Source organism: Anabrus simplex, chromosome 6 (assembly GCF_040414725.1).
Source record: "Anabrus simplex isolate iqAnaSimp1 chromosome 6, ASM4041472v1, whole genome shotgun sequence".
NCBI classification, from domain to species: domain Eukaryota; kingdom Metazoa; phylum Arthropoda; class Insecta; order Orthoptera; family Tettigoniidae; genus Anabrus; species Anabrus simplex.
The window spans coordinates 243,136,952-243,153,542 of NC_090270.1; positions in this window are offsets into that span (position 1 = coordinate 243,136,952).

Consider the following 16,591-nt stretch of genomic DNA (forward strand, 5'->3'; position numbering starts at 1 on the left):
CACTAAATTTTCGTATAGTCCCTGGCGTTCTTCTTCCCCAACTTTTTTTTATTTAGCTCATGGCTAAAACATTACTCTACATACAATCATTCAACAAATATAACAGGGCCGATGACCTTCGATGTTAGGCCCCTTAAAACAACAAGCAAGCAACAAATATAACAAACAATATAACACTTCAAACAATTAACCAATCTCAAAAACAGTTCACAAACTCAAATCTAAACTGTCCAACCATTGCACAACTCACTCAGAAGCACACACAAACTCCTCCAGCTGACCGGAAAAACTTTCGATATTTGTAGTAGAATTGGGTATCTTCAGCTAGATGTTTGACTTAATAGAGTTATTGATGTTGATTCCCATAGAGACTGATGAGCACAACTTGGCACACTGGGGCGAAACGCTGGCAACCAGGAATGAGTTACCTAGAAAATTTATAATATCCAATAACGGACCATTTAAATTGGTATTAATATAGTTAATTATATAGCAGTGTATCTGATGACATTAAATTCCAAATGTAGTGCCATATTTAGAACTGCTGTAGATTTTCAAAGGAGAAAGACCAAAGTGTTTGCCAAATACTATAATTTTTACACCCTGTCCCATTTTCCCACGCATAAAAAAAATTAATATTTTAATGTCACACAGTTATTCACTAAAAGAAAAAATCATAGTATATATAATAGGAAAAACGTAGTTCTTAACTTATTTATTTACAAAGCGATAGATACAGCTACACTGAGCGCATTTTACGTGCACACTCAACAGACTAATTAACAAATAATGTAAACTTCTATAATAATAATAATAATAATAATAATAATAATAATAATAATAATAATAATAATAATAATAATAAATATTTTATTCAATTAGTTTTCAAGTCCATGTTACATCCAATGATTCTACGCATTTCTATACACACTTTTTGCACACCATTTACGGCACCAGGACCGCCTCCATCTGGTCTATCATTCTTTGTAAGTCCTCCGTCCACAACTCGTTATCGATTATCGATTAGCACACTCTCACACGTTCTTTTTAGTACAATGGTCTGTAGGTAGGCCTGTAGCTGTTTGCTCACTTCCAATTTGTCCATGTGCTTCTTGAACAAGTTGGTAACTAGCCCGTCCCACGTTATTACCACAGGGACCATCGTCAGCTTGGCTCCATTGTACATAAGTGAGAGTTCGTTGCGTAGCATCTCGTACTTTCTTCCTTTAGTGGTTTCAGTCTGTTTTAGGATATTTTTGTTTGTGATTCCAACTTCAATTAACAGGATTTCATTCTTTAAAAGGTCATGTATCATCAGATCCGGTTTGTTGTGTTCAATGCGAAGCTGAGTTTGTATGATGATCTCTGACTTTATTCTAATCCGCTGATTGGATATGACATTTTCCGCTTTATAGTTCTTTATTTTCTTAGAATTATTCGGCCCATACCTTTTTGTGAACATGAAATGCAAGCGTCTGACAACGTCATTGTGGCGTTTCTTGTAATCCAAATTAAGTATTCGTCCACATTGTGTTGCCAGATGGTCTAGTGTCTTATTGCCCTGGTTGCAGTGTGGCCACCTCTGGAATATACTCCCATGACTAAAGAAGATGTTTCTGTCTTGTATCTTACAGAACATTCCTTCTTCCTGTGGAGATACAGTATATTCCCCCTCATTAGCCATAACGATGACTGTTTTACGTCTACGAATTTCTCCTGTTGTTCACGGAACAATGTGGAATGCATTGACCTAGCCATGATTCGATCCATTCGCATCTCTTTTTGTTTCTGCTTAACTATTTTTACCGTTAGATCGTTTCCGTCCTCAATTAGGTACTGTACTTCCGTTTCAGATGTCCTTCAATCAGTCCCAGATGGGTTGCATTTCTTCTTTCATTTTCTGCGATAAACTTCGTTCTTGTGTTTGTTGACAAATATTTACATAGTTCAAGTAAAATCAATTCGGCCTTCTCAGAAACATTTTGCAGTCCTCTTCCTAACTCATGTCTTTTCAGGTACAGTCGTTCCATATTACCTGCTGTTCTGACGATATTATGCTTTCTCAAGATTCCTGTCACCTTCAGATCAATGTTGTTCAATTCTTCGTGCTCGTACGGAATCAGGCCAATATAATAGTTAATAGTTGACAACGCATACTCATTTATTGCTCCAAACAGGTTTCTCGCGTTCAACTTTGTTTGGCATAATATATTTGTTACCCGTGATTCGATCTTGTTGGCTATGATAACTTTATTCTCGGGTTTAATTACATTCCTCGAGTCTTCTAATATTCCTAGGTATTTGTATCCTTCCACGTCATTTATCTTCTCTCCAAAGATGTGGTTCGAATTCATATTGTTCGCTGACTTTTGCTGATTGATTGTAAACCCCATGTTATTAAGACATTGATTCGTCCACTGGCTCAGCTCGTTCAATGTCTGCGCATATATGGCGAACAATTTGATGTCATCGATGAAAATGAGGTGGTTCACTCAATTCTTCCATGTTCATATGCTTGGATCTTCTCGCAGTTCTTATTTAAGATTCTGCTCAACGATTCCATAGCAATTACGAACAACTTGGGTGATAGAGCATCTCCTTGTAATATTCCTCTATTTATTTTCACGTCACCGACCACTTTATTTTCACATATTAATGTTGTTCTCTGTTCGTCAAGTGTTCTATTGACAAATTTAATGATGTTTTCTGGCATATGTATCTTCCGTAGGCATTCAATTAGATATGCATGTGACAACGAATCATATGCTTTCTGAATGTCCACCCAAGCAGTACACAATTTATTATTGTACTTTTCGTTTATGGTTTTGCTTATAAGTGCTTGTTCCTTAGCGCCTTGACATCGGTTGCGTGTTCCCATTCGATTACTTGAGATAATATTGTTCACGCCACAGAAATCATTGACTATTACCGCGAACACTTTGCTGATTAATTTGAATAAATTCGAAAGGCATGTAATTGGCCTCAGGAGCTGTGGTTTGTTTGCATTCGGGACTTTTGGGATCAAATATGTTATCCTAGCATAAAGCTGTTCTTCGATCAAGTCTGGGTTTTGAATTATTTCGTAGATGAGTTGTTCTAACCTCTCATGTAATGCATACATCCTCTTAATAAAGTAATTATACACAAAATCAGGTCCTGTTGCTTTCTAGTTCGCTAGGTACTGTATACACCTGGATATGACTTCTTTTATCTTTTCTCTATCCATGTCTACATCCACTTCCGCTGGACTTAATTCTTGGATCAGTTGCTCATAATCGTGTCTTTCATCATATTTCCAAATTGTAGTCCAAAAGCGTTTGGTTTCTTCAAGATTAATATCTTCACTTACTGTAAATCTATCGCCTTCAAGGTCACGATAGAAGGTCTTCCTATTAAACTCAAACTTTCGGTTTGTGTTCCTAGATGCTATACGATTTTCAGCTATCACTATCTCCTTCTTGTAAATAGCTATTTTCTCAAGAATCGTATAACGCATCTTCCGAATATCACTACTCTTGTTTGAATGAATTCGATTTTCTCTACACATTCTAATCAGCTCTTTACTTGCTCGTTCATTTGGGCGGCGGGCATCAATTATTTCCAATTTTCCATTCAATTTGTTGATCTTTGCTTCGATAGAGCTTTTCCAGCCAGATACCTTCTTTTCTTTAGCTGTCATCATCTCATATGTCTCTTGACATGCATACAACACATCATTCATTTCGGCGATCGTGGTTATTTGCTGTTCTACTCGTTCCGATTTTATGATTACATTAATCATTTCGAGTATTTCTTGATTTATTTCCTGTCTAAATATTCTCTTAGTTCTTGTTTTAGCTTCTTTCTTCTTACAATATTCATCAATATTTGTCAATAACGTTCGTTTCACTTTGAGGAACAAGTCTGTGTTCTTCACCATAGATGGCATTTGTATTGCATTATTTTCTTTGAGGTTATCCGTTTCACATACATTAATATTCTCACTCTTATGTCTGAATCGATTGTATAAATTCCTGATATCAATTTGACGAGCTCCTTGGTCAAAGCGTTGTTGAAACTCTTTGGTTATTTTCGGCCACCATCCACGGGGCATTCTGCTAAAACGTGCATCAATCATCTGCTGAAATCTTTCGATCCATTTTACTTTGTCGCATTCTTTAACCTCATTGACTAATGTCGCAAATACAAGCTCCTTGTTTTGTGCATCTGCCGCCTCGACCATGTTTGTGTCATCTTCTCCCTCTCCCTCACCTTCTTGTATAATATAATATAATATAATATAATATAATATAATATAATATAATATAATATAATATAATATAATATAATATAATATAATATAATATAATATAATATAATAATTATAAAATTATTATTATTATATTATAATTATAATTATTATAATATAACAAATATAATCGATGAATAACAAGATCAGGTACACATCACATTAATAACAACGATAAGAATATCCATCTTCATAGCCAGGTCGTAGTAGGTTAAGAGTGCAGTATAACCACTTCACATCAACTTATTCTAAAGCGATTATTTCTACACCTCTGGAACTATAAATCAAAATAAAAAAGAAGCTGCGTACAACATTGCGTGTAAACCTTATTCTGTCAAATAATCATCAAATTAACAATGACAATTTGTTCTTATAATGTTAATTGTTTATGAGAAAATCGAGTGTTGAGTATACTGTTGTGTATTTATACATTTTGACGATCAATTTCTCGAATGATAATAGGCCTACAAGAAATTATCATAGTTTATATTTCTGTTGACTGGCACTAGGGAGTCATACTGTTACATTGAAAGAAATCCTCGCTTAAAATATTGCAAAATGGCAATGTATTAATCGCAAAAGTAGTTAATGCTGTGGATGAAAATAATACCTCACACTGAAAATACCCACTTAACAACAAATATACATTTTGGCGAGGTATGCAGTAAAAACACACGCATCAAATTGTGCGCGGAAATGGCGGTAATGTTATTTTGCTTTTATACATTTTACTTAAAGCGTTTTCATCCGTAATATTTTACCAGCATTTGAATCTACTGATTCAATGCAATCATAACCAAATTCAATAAGGGGTGCCAAAGCCAAATAGAATGTGGGTGACGGACTGGTAAACACATCACTTCCATTATCAAATCAAATCAAATCATATTAGAGCATTAAGGGACTACACAATTAACGTTGAAACATTTTTTACTAATGTTCCCGACTAGTGTGAGAAATATTCTTTGTAAATGGGGCCAAAATTATATCTTACAGTTGTGACTCTAGTCGGTATTCAATATCGGAAAGTTCAATCAGTCACTACTGATCTGCATTTAGGGCAGGAGTCCAGGTGGTAAATCACCTATCAGCTGTTTTCCAAGCATTTTCTTAAATTACTGCAAGGAAATTGGAAATTTATTGAACACCTCCCTTGGTATGATATTCCATTCCCTAACTCCTGTTCATATAATTTTTCCTCTTGAATTCCAAATTTATCTTCATATTGCGATCTTTCCTATTTTTAAAGACACCGCTCAAACTCATTCGTCAACAAATGTAATTACACGCCATCTCTCCGCTGACAGCTCGGAACATGCCACTAGGTCGAGCAGCTTGTCTCCTTTCTCTCAAGTCTTCCCAGCCCAAACTTTGCAACATTTCTCTAATGCTACTCAATCAATCAATCAATACTGATCTGCATTTAGGGCAGTCGCCCAGGTGGCAGATTCCCTATCTGTTGCTTTCCTAGCCTTTCCGAAATGATTTCAAAGAAATTGGAAATTAATTGAACATCTCCCTTGGTAAGTTATTCCAATCCCTAACTCCCCTTCCTATAAATGAATATTTGCCCCAGTTTGTCCTCTTGAATTCCAACTTTATCTTCATATTGTGATCTTTCCTACTTTTATAGACGCCATTCAAACCTATTCGTCTACTAATGTCATTCCACGCCATCTCTCCGCTGACAGCTTGGAACATACCACTTAGTCGAGCAGCTCTTCTTCTTTCTCTCAATTCTTCCCAACCCAAACATTGCAACATTTTTGTAACGCTACTCTTTTGTCGGAAATCACCCAGAACAAATCGAGCTGCTTTTCTTTGGATTTTTTCCAGTTCTTGAATCAGATAATCCTGGTGAGGGTCCCATACACTGGAACCATACTCTAGTTGGGGTGTTACCAGAGACTTATATGCACTCTCCTTTACATCCTTACTACAACCCCTAAACACCCTCATAACCATGTGCATAGATCGGTACCCTTTATTTACAATCCTATTTATGTGCTTACTCTTTTGTCGGAAATCACCCAGAACAAATCGAGCTGCTTTTCTTTAAATTTTTTCCATACAGTGGAACCATATTATAGTTGGGGTCTTACCAAAGACTTACATGTTCTCTCATTCACATCCTTACTACGATCCCTAAATACCCTCATAACCATGTGCAGAGATATATACCCTTTATTTACAATCACATTTATGTGATTACCCCAATGAAGATCTCTACTTATATTAACACCTAGGTACTTAGAATGATCCCCAAAAGGAACTTTCTACCTATCAACGCAGTAAGTAAAACCGAGAGGACTTTTCCTATTTGTGAAATACACAACCTGACCTTATGCACTTATCATGGCCTACTATCCATATCACAACATTATCGAGGTCATTTTGCAGTTCCTCACAATACTGTAACATTTATTACTCTGTACAGAATATAATAATCTGCAAAAGGCCTTGTCACTGATTCCACTTCTTTACTCATATCATTTATGTATATAAGAAAACATAAAGGTCCAATAATACGGCCTTGAGAAATTTCCGTCTTACTTATTACAGGGTCAGATGAAGCTTCGCCTACTCGAATTTTCTGAGATACAGTTTATAGAAATATAGCAACCCATTCAGCCACTTTTTTGTCTAGTCCAATTGCACTCATTTTTGACATTAGTATCCCATGATCTACCCTAATAAATGCCTGAGATAGGTCAATCGCGACACAGCCCATCTGCCCTCCTGAATCCAAGATATCTGCTATATCATGCTGGAATCGTACAAGTTGAGTTTCAGTGTAATAACCTTACCCAAACCCGGACTGCCTTTTATCGAACCAGTTATTAATTTCGAAAACATGTCTAATATAATTAGGAGGAATATTTTCCCTAAGCTCCACATGTAATGCATGTCAGAGTGACTGGCCTGTAATTTTAAGCTTTAAGTCTATTACACTTTCATTTATACACGGGGGCTACTATAGCAACTCTCCACTTATTTGGTATCTTACAAGTACTTCAGATATGTTACTATATCCCATACATCTTTAGTATATCCCCAGAAATCTTATCAATTCCAGCCGCTTTTCTAGTTTTCATTGTTTTACCTTATTTGAAATGTCGTTCCTATCATAGGGAAATTTTTATATTAATTATTAGTCACCTCTTTATCTGGACATAATCCTTGTAACCAACAATCTTTAAATACTGCTGACTGAATATTTTTGCCTTTTGAACATCTTCGCAGACACACTTCCCTTGTTCATTAATTATTCCTGGAATCTCCTTCTTGTAACCTGTTTCTCCCTTAATTAATCTGTACATACCCTTCCAGTTTTCACCAACATTTGTATGACTGCCAATTATGCTTGACATCATGTTATACTTAGCTGACTTCTTTGCTAGATCCAATTTCCTAGTAAGTTCCACTTCCACAGCCATTTCTAACTCTATTTCTTTCCATCGTGTACCTTCTCGTTAGTCCCTTCACTTCTCTGTTATAATATAGCGGGTTTTTACCATCCCTTTCCACCTTTAAAGGTAACAAACATGCTTTTTCATTCCTCAACAATTGCTTTAAACCAACCCCAGAGTCTGTTTACATTTTCATTTACCGTTTTCCACCAAACATAGTCACTTTTTAATAACTCCCTCAGGCCTGTTTTATCAGCCATAAGGTACTGCCTAATAGTCCTATTTTAAAGACCTTCCTTTCTATCACATTTATTTTTAACTACGACAAAAAAAGCTTCGTGATCACTGATACCATCTATTACTTCTCTTTCTCTATTTATTTCATATGGTTTCACCAGAACCACGTCCAAAATATCCTTCTATCTGGCTGGTTCCATCACTTTATCAATCAGCTTTCTTTCCCATATAAACTTATTTTACCTTTGTTGGTCATGTTTTCCGTCGTTCGCATTATCATCCCGACTGACATTTGGTAAATTGAGATCACCCGCTACAATCACATTCCTTTCCATATCGTTTCCCACATAGCTGATTATCTTGTCAAATAATTCTGAATCAGCCGCAACGCTACACTTTCCCGGTATGTACTCTCAAAAGACGTCCAGTTGCCTATTACATGCACAAAAGAGCCTTACACCCAGAATTTCATGTTTGTCACCTTTAACTTTTTCGTAGCTTACAAATTCTTCTTTCACCAGAATTAATACTCCCCCTCCTATCATTCCTATCCTATTTCTACGATACACACTCCAGTTCCGTGAGAAAATTTCTTCATCCATTATAATCATTTCTCGGCCATGATTCATCTCCTATTACAATATCTGGTAAGTGTATATCTATTAAAATACTTAATTCTATTTGTTTCTTTACAGCATTTCTACAGTTCAACACCAACATTTTTATGCCATCTCTACTTGACTTCCAGATCCATATGCCCTTATCACCGCTCCCTAGACGACCCCGCTTCCCTGAATGTACCTCCCTATAACCCTTCCAAACAAATATCCTAACTTATATGTACCACTGCTCTATAAGTGAGGGCCCTCTGAGCGCAGATCCCTATCTGCTACACATCTAGCTTATGTTATCCATATTTGAATTCATTTTAAGTTCAATTTTCTAAAAGAAATTATGGTTATGTCTGCTGTTTTAAAGTATCTAATATCTGGGTCATTGTTAACTTGCTGAAAAGAACACCTCCTAGGCCTTTCCTATCCCATCGTCACCATAAGACCTATCTGAGTCGGTGCGACGTAAACCCACTAGCAAATAAATTATTTCTAGTCTTTTCTTTAATAATTTCAAAGCAGCTCAAAATTTTTAGAATATCCCCTTTGGTAAATTATTCCAACCTCTTCCTATAAACAAATATTTGTTCCAGTTTGTTCTCTTTAATTCCAACTTTAACTTCATTTCAAGATCTTTCAAAATTCTGTTTTAAAATCTCCACTCAAGTTTTTCGTGTACTGAAAAGAAATGGCGTATGGCTTTTAGTGCCGGAGTTTCCGAGGACAAGTTTGGCTCACCAGATGCAGATCTTCTGATTTGACAACCGTAGGCGACCTGCGCGTCGTGATGAAGATGACATGATCATGAAGACGACACATACACCCAGCCCCTGTGCCAGTGAAATTAACCAATTAAGTTTAAAATTCCTGACACTGCCGGTAATCGAACCCAAGACGCCTATGACCAAAGGCCAGCCCGCTAACCATTTAGCCATGAAGCCGGACTTCGTTTACTAATGCCACGGTTAGTGATTACATTAAACTAAACTGAACTTAGAACTAATATTATGTGTGTAATGTTTTCAAATACGCTCTCAAGTGGTAGTTTTATGATATTCTAGTTTGATGGTACCACTCCATAGGTTGTCTAAGTGCTGTATGGCATTCACCTGCTATATTCACTTCATTTGATAGACGTTACGGTGTCTACTTCGGAGAGTGAAGATGTATTGTAGGAGAAATTTCTTCCATTTTTGTGAACTCTAGTGAACCTTGTAAACTCGGTTATTTCAATATACGCGAGTGAGTATATAATGCAGTTATATAAACCAGGCGGTTCAGAAATATAGATGATGTCAACTCATTGACAGTTGTGTTAAGTTCCTGTGATGGAAAAATTTTGATGATTTATGGAACAAGGATGTAGTATGTTAGTATGGCTATATAGTTGACGTCAGGATGAACGTCCAGTTGTAGAACCTTGCTGCGAAGGTTCATCTCGCTTCATACACGCCCCTGCAGAGTAATGGCACAACAGTTAGACTTACATGGTATAACGATATAGAAATATTTAGTGTTTTTCAGTGAGTTACGCTAGAGTGAGCGTGAATCTCAGGTCATTAAGCTTTTTATTTCAATGACAATGGCCAGTTAGGTTAAATTAAAATTAGAATTATGTAGGCTGATTAGTTTTATGATTTCAGAGACAACATTCTTGATGATGATTTGAGATGATGAGTAGAGTATTCTGTGAGTGTATTCTTGTTTTTGTCATTTGCGTTTTATTATTGCGGTCTCCTTTTCATTGATCGACAACATCCTATCAGTCGTGCAGTGAAATTCACGTTTTAAAATGTGATGAATCAATATAGTATGACGATGCTATGGCATAATAAGGACTCAAGATCTTGGATGACTGACTATCTTGTTCTCATAAATAGTGTTTTGGAAGAGTACAATCCAGTTTAACTGCTTTCAAACGGACTTTTAAAGCAATGTCTTCACTTTCAGTGAACTAATTTTATTTACAGATTTAATATAATTTTCTGAGCTTAAAATGTCACACTTCCGTATTTAAACATTAATAATAATTGTTTCATTTCAACTGAATGGGACTTGTGATTTATAAAAGCCTCTAATATTTTTTTCCATCTTTTACAGGTAACCATAAAGCAAACAAATATTACTTCTAGAGCTTAAAACAAAGGAATTCTCAAACTGCTCTAAAACAATTCTCCCAGACATACAGTATATAATTCATACATGTACCACTCCAATGTATGTTGTACAGTATATACTGTATATATCTACCACTCCAATGTATGTTGTACAGTATATACTGTACATATGTACCACTCCATTGTATGTTGTACAGTATATACTGTATATATCTACCACTCCAATGTATGTTGTACAGTATGTACTGTATATATCTACCACTCCATTGTATGTTGTACAGTATATACTGTATATATCTACCACTCCAATGTATGTTGTACAATATATACTGTATATATCTACCACTCCATTGTATGTTGTACAGTATATACTGTATATATCCACCACTCCAATGTATGTTGAGTGCTCAGCCCGGAGGCTGGTTTGGACCTCAATTGCACCACCATCAGGCGTACTAGTGTAATGAGGTGTGAGGGAGCTCCCCGTTGCTTTCCTCACTGAGTTACCAGTTCATATTACAGGATACCTGACTCTAAAGAACATGAAGAGCAATAATTGCAATTTAAATCGTAGGCGTTGTCACCGCGTGTCACCATGGACCAAGTGAGCTGATGCAGATAACATCTGTCCTAACAATGCATTGTTATTCCATAAATTTATAAACCCAAGTTAGTATACATATTCTTAAAATATAAGAATAAAGTAAGGTAAACCTGTCCGCCTCTGTGGTATAGTGGTTAGTGTGATCAGCTGTCACCTCGCCCCCCTCCCGAGGCCCGGGTTCGATTCCTGGCTATGCCTTGAAATTTGAAAAGTGGTACGAGGGATGCAACGGGGTCCACTCATCTTGGGGACGGCATTTTCTTATAGAGGGGTGGATGTTCGATTCGCACCTCAACCATCTTCGAGGTGGTTTCCCGTGGGTTCCATTTTTCCCCAAGGCAAATGCCGGGGTGGTACTGAACATGAGGCCACGGCCCTTTCCTCTTCCTTGTCTATCTCCTCCGATCTTCCTGCAACCTTACCAATTAGTAAACAAAACATCCAATTGAAAAATACCAACATCAAGAAGAAAACAAGCACAATACTTACCGAAGGGCAGTAGCATTTAAAAAAATATGAAGCGTGGAGGGCAAAGACGAGAATAAAAAGGCCAGGGTCTTATATAACTTTGACAGGTTGCCAGGTAAATACTGCTAGCTACTAAATGACACACCAGATAAATTTAAAAATGAAGAAATTTACTAAGCAAATGTAATTTGAAAATGGTATAAAATAAGAACAATAATAAAAAAAATATATAATTCTTTTTCTAAAATTTAAAAATGCAATCAAACTAAATGAGAAAAACAGTATTTTAAAATAAAGTTGAAATTAAGGAGAAATGAAGCTCACATTAACATAGGCTTCCACCGAAATTAAGGTTTGAAAATTCATTAATAACTCATTACCTTACATACAGAAAATAATATTATTTAAAAATTGGTTGCAACCGATATGCGGGCCCGCGATATAAAATCACTTTAAAACTGAAATTTGCTACACTACTAAAATACTAAGTTACAAGACGCACACAAGGACACACGAAAAAGAAGAAAATTTAGTGGCTCCAACCGCGAATAAACATTACACAAAAGAAACGAGCTAGATGAAAACACAATAAAATAATAGTGCACAGCAATCCCAACAAAATGAAGTATATTAAAGGAAATTTACAATTAACGGTGCACTCATAAAAATAATTAAGGAACACTGAAGCACCCAACAAGAGCTACCCGTTACCGACGCGAAGCCAAGATCCCATAATAATCATCAAAGCCACCCAAAATATTAACGTATCATCAGATTAGATAAGAAGGGGTGACATGACGTAATAAAGACAAAAGCAAGGAACCCAAACAATGGGAGAAAAGATAATAAGACAACGAAAGAAAACACCCATTATTAAACTTAATTTCGACCAGCAAATTTCAATTTTAAGATTTTAAGTTATTAAAATAATAATAATAATAATAATTATTATTATTTATCCAAGAGGTGATAGTACCAATTTACATTAGCCTTACTTAATCAATTCACCAGCGATTTACATACTTTAGAACAGAGGGGGCCGTGGAATGCGCTACGATGCGAATATGAGGTGTCATTAATTAAGACCCGTAACAACGCGATAATCATTACGTACAGATAACCAGCCACGAAGGCAATAGGACAAAATCAGACAGCAATTACAACCAACCAGAAAAAAAACTAAGGGAGAAAACACGCACCGAAATGAATTACCAAAAAAAAATAAAAGTAATAATAATAATAATAATAATAATCGTCATCATAATGAACATCAAGAAACACAGTTGGCAATAATGGACCCCGACAAAAACGTAAGACAAAATCACTTACACAAAATATCACCTCATAGATGCATAACTAGCGATCCCGAGCTCCCTACATTACATTAAATTTTCTTTTTCCAACCGGTTCGGTTCAAACAGATATCAAATTTTGCTTACAAGGTTGCACTATACCAAAATTGTCGTTTATAATGTTGCTCATGTCCGCGATGAAATTACTCACACTGGTGCCTGAACGAATGGGATCCCTTCAATAAATTATAATTTTCAGTACTTACTTGGAGTAACGATATCCAAACTTACAAGACACTTGAAACTTTTAATACCGATAACGGTTAACACACAGCACCAAGTTTACATGTTACATTAAGAAAATATTAAGGTTGGAGCACACTGGATACTTTCAAAAAAAAATAACAGGGCCTAGCCCTCACATTACTCTTTAACCGCCGGAGTCAAGCTCCATTATAATAGCTTTCCCTTTTCGCCAAGCCGTCTGCTTGGGAGCTTTATACAACACAGCCATCTTGGAGAGTAGCGGCAAGCTGACTACTGCAGACTACTGAGCTCACACCGAGCTAGGCGATTAGGCAGTCCCATAATTCAATGCGTGCACCGCGAAAATGCGCAGAAGTTACAAATGATAATTCGGCGCATTACAGAGTCCAGTCAAATGCCTGACAATAATGGATAGATAACTTGAATTAAATTGGTCTGGTAACTTCCACAGTTAGGAAACAGTTCCAACAATGGCCGATAATACAGATAACGGCTGGATACACATGTCGACATGACAGATGAATAAATAAATACACTTAGATGCTTTGATGTAATAATTCAGTTATGTCCAGTAAATATTAGTTCCCATTTTCACATTACAGTTCTCCCCTCCCGAAGCCAGAACACAGGGGAGGCGCAAGTCCAAAACAATGGATAGCATGCCAATGGTATAATTTCAATGTCCAAACAAATCTTCATACGTTGGATACAGGAAGAGAGACACCAAATTTTTTTCAGGTTCAAATAACAAGGAATGGTCTTACTTGGTTGCAGGAATGTTGACCTTCAAACAATACTAGCAGACAAACATGCTGAGTGTGAACAGAATGGGATGCAACGGGGCCAGCGTCTCATCACGCACCACACAAGTTGACAGTACATTATTCAGCACATTGATCACACCAGTACCGAGCGCAGTAGGGAACCACAGATATCACACACATTAGATCTCCGATCAGCAGATGCATGGGTGCTCGCGCGCGCAAATAACTGGAACACCACACACAGGAGCAGAAAGAGAGGGTCCAAGTGTACATAGCAGACCATAATAAACAGAAATGATCCAACCACTAATTTTGGGGACCACAAAATTTTTCCAACTAGGTTTCCAGGACACCTTAGCAATATTTCATTATGTTTCGAGGAGTTACACAAGTTCCACATGTCCAAATTTACCAGCGATAATAGCTCCAATTTTGCACCCGAGTTAAACATATAAGTAACACCGTTAACGTCATTATACCAGACCACATAGTTTGCATCGGCATTTGAAGTATTACCAAAATAACGAGGTTATTTTACATCTTTTGTTGGCTAGTAAGCAAACATACACAAATTTTTGAATTACCAATTCATGAGTTATAGTATTATCCATCCAACCTTTGAATAAGGCTTACATATTAAGAAAAGTGAAAAATAACTCAACTGAAATATTCCAAGACTGCTACCACTCACTACTGCAACCTTACCAATTAGTAAACAAAACATCCAATTGAAAAATACCAACATCAAGAAGAAAACAAGCACAATACTTACCGAAGGGCAGTAGCATTTAAAAAAATATGAAGCGTGGAGGGCAAAGACGAGAATAAAAAGGCCAGGGTCTTATATAACTTTGACAGGTTGCCAGGTAAATACTGCTAGCTACTAAATGACACACCAGATAAATTTAAAAATGATGAAATTTACTAAGCAAATGTAATTTGAAAATGGTATAAAATAAGAACAATAATAAAAAATATATAATTCTTTTTCTAAAATTTAAAAATGCAATCAAACTAAATGAGAAAAACAGTATTTTAAAATAAAGTTGAAATTAAGGAGAAATGAAGCTCACATTAACATAGGCTTCCACCGAAATTAAGGTTTGAAAATTCATTAATAACTCATTACCTTACATACAGAAAATAATATTATTTAAAAATTGGTTGCAACCGATATGCGGGCCCGCGATATAAAATCACTTTAAAACTGAAATTTGCTACACTACTAAAATACTAAGTTACAAGACGCACACAAGGACACACGAAAAAGAAGAAAATTTAGTGGCTCCAACCGCGAATAAACATTACACAAAAGAAACGAGCTAGATGAAAACACAATAAAATAATAGTGCACAGCAATCCCAACAAAATGAAGTATATTAAAGGAAATTTACAATTAACGGTGCACTCATAAAAATAATTAAGGAACACTGAAGCACCCAACAAGAGCTACCCGTTACCGACGCGAAGCCAAGATCCCATAATAATCATCAAAGCCACCCAAAATATTAACGTATCATCAGATTAGATAAGAAGGGGTGACATGACGTAATAAAGACAAAAGCAAGGAACCCAAACAATGGGAGAAAAGATAATAAGACAACGAAAGAAAACTCCCATTATTAAACTTAATTTCGACCAGCAAATTTCAATTTTAAGATTGTAAGTTATTAGAATAATAATATTAATAATAATAATATTATTTATCCAAGAGGTGATAGTACCAGTTTACATTAGCCTTACTTAATCAATTCACCAGCGATTTACATACTTTAGAACAGAGGGGGCCGTGGAATGCGCTACGATGCGAATATGAGGTGTCATTAATTAAGACCCGTAACAACGCGATAATCATTACGTACAGATAACCAGCCACGAAGGCAATAGGACAAAATCAGACAGTAATTACAACCAACCAGAAAAAAACTAAGGGAGAAAACACGCACCGAAATGAATTACCAAAAAAAAAAAGTAATAATAATAATAATAATAATCGTCATCATAATGAACATCAAGAAACACAGTTGGCAATAATGGACCCCGACAAAAACGTAAGACAAAATCACTTACACAAAATATCACCTCATAGATGCATAACTAGCGATCCCGAGCTCCCTACATTACATTAAATTTTCTTTTTCCAACCGGTTCGGTTCAAACAGATATCAAATTTTGCTTACAAGGTTGCACTATACCAAAATTGTCGTTTATAATGTTGCTCATGTCCGCGATGAAATTACTCACACTGGTGCCTGAACGAATGGGATCCCTTCAATAAATTATAATTTTCAGTACTTACTTGGAGTAACGATATCCAAACTTACAAGACACTTGAAACTTTTAATACCGATAACGGTTAACACACAGCACCAAGTTTACATGTTACATTAAGAAAATATTAAGGTTGGAGCACACTGGATACTTTCAAAAAAAATAACAGGGCCTAGCCCTCACATTACTCTTTAACCGCCGGAGTCAAGCTCCATTATAATAGCTTTCCCTTTTCGCCAAGCCGTCTGCTTGGGAGCTTCAT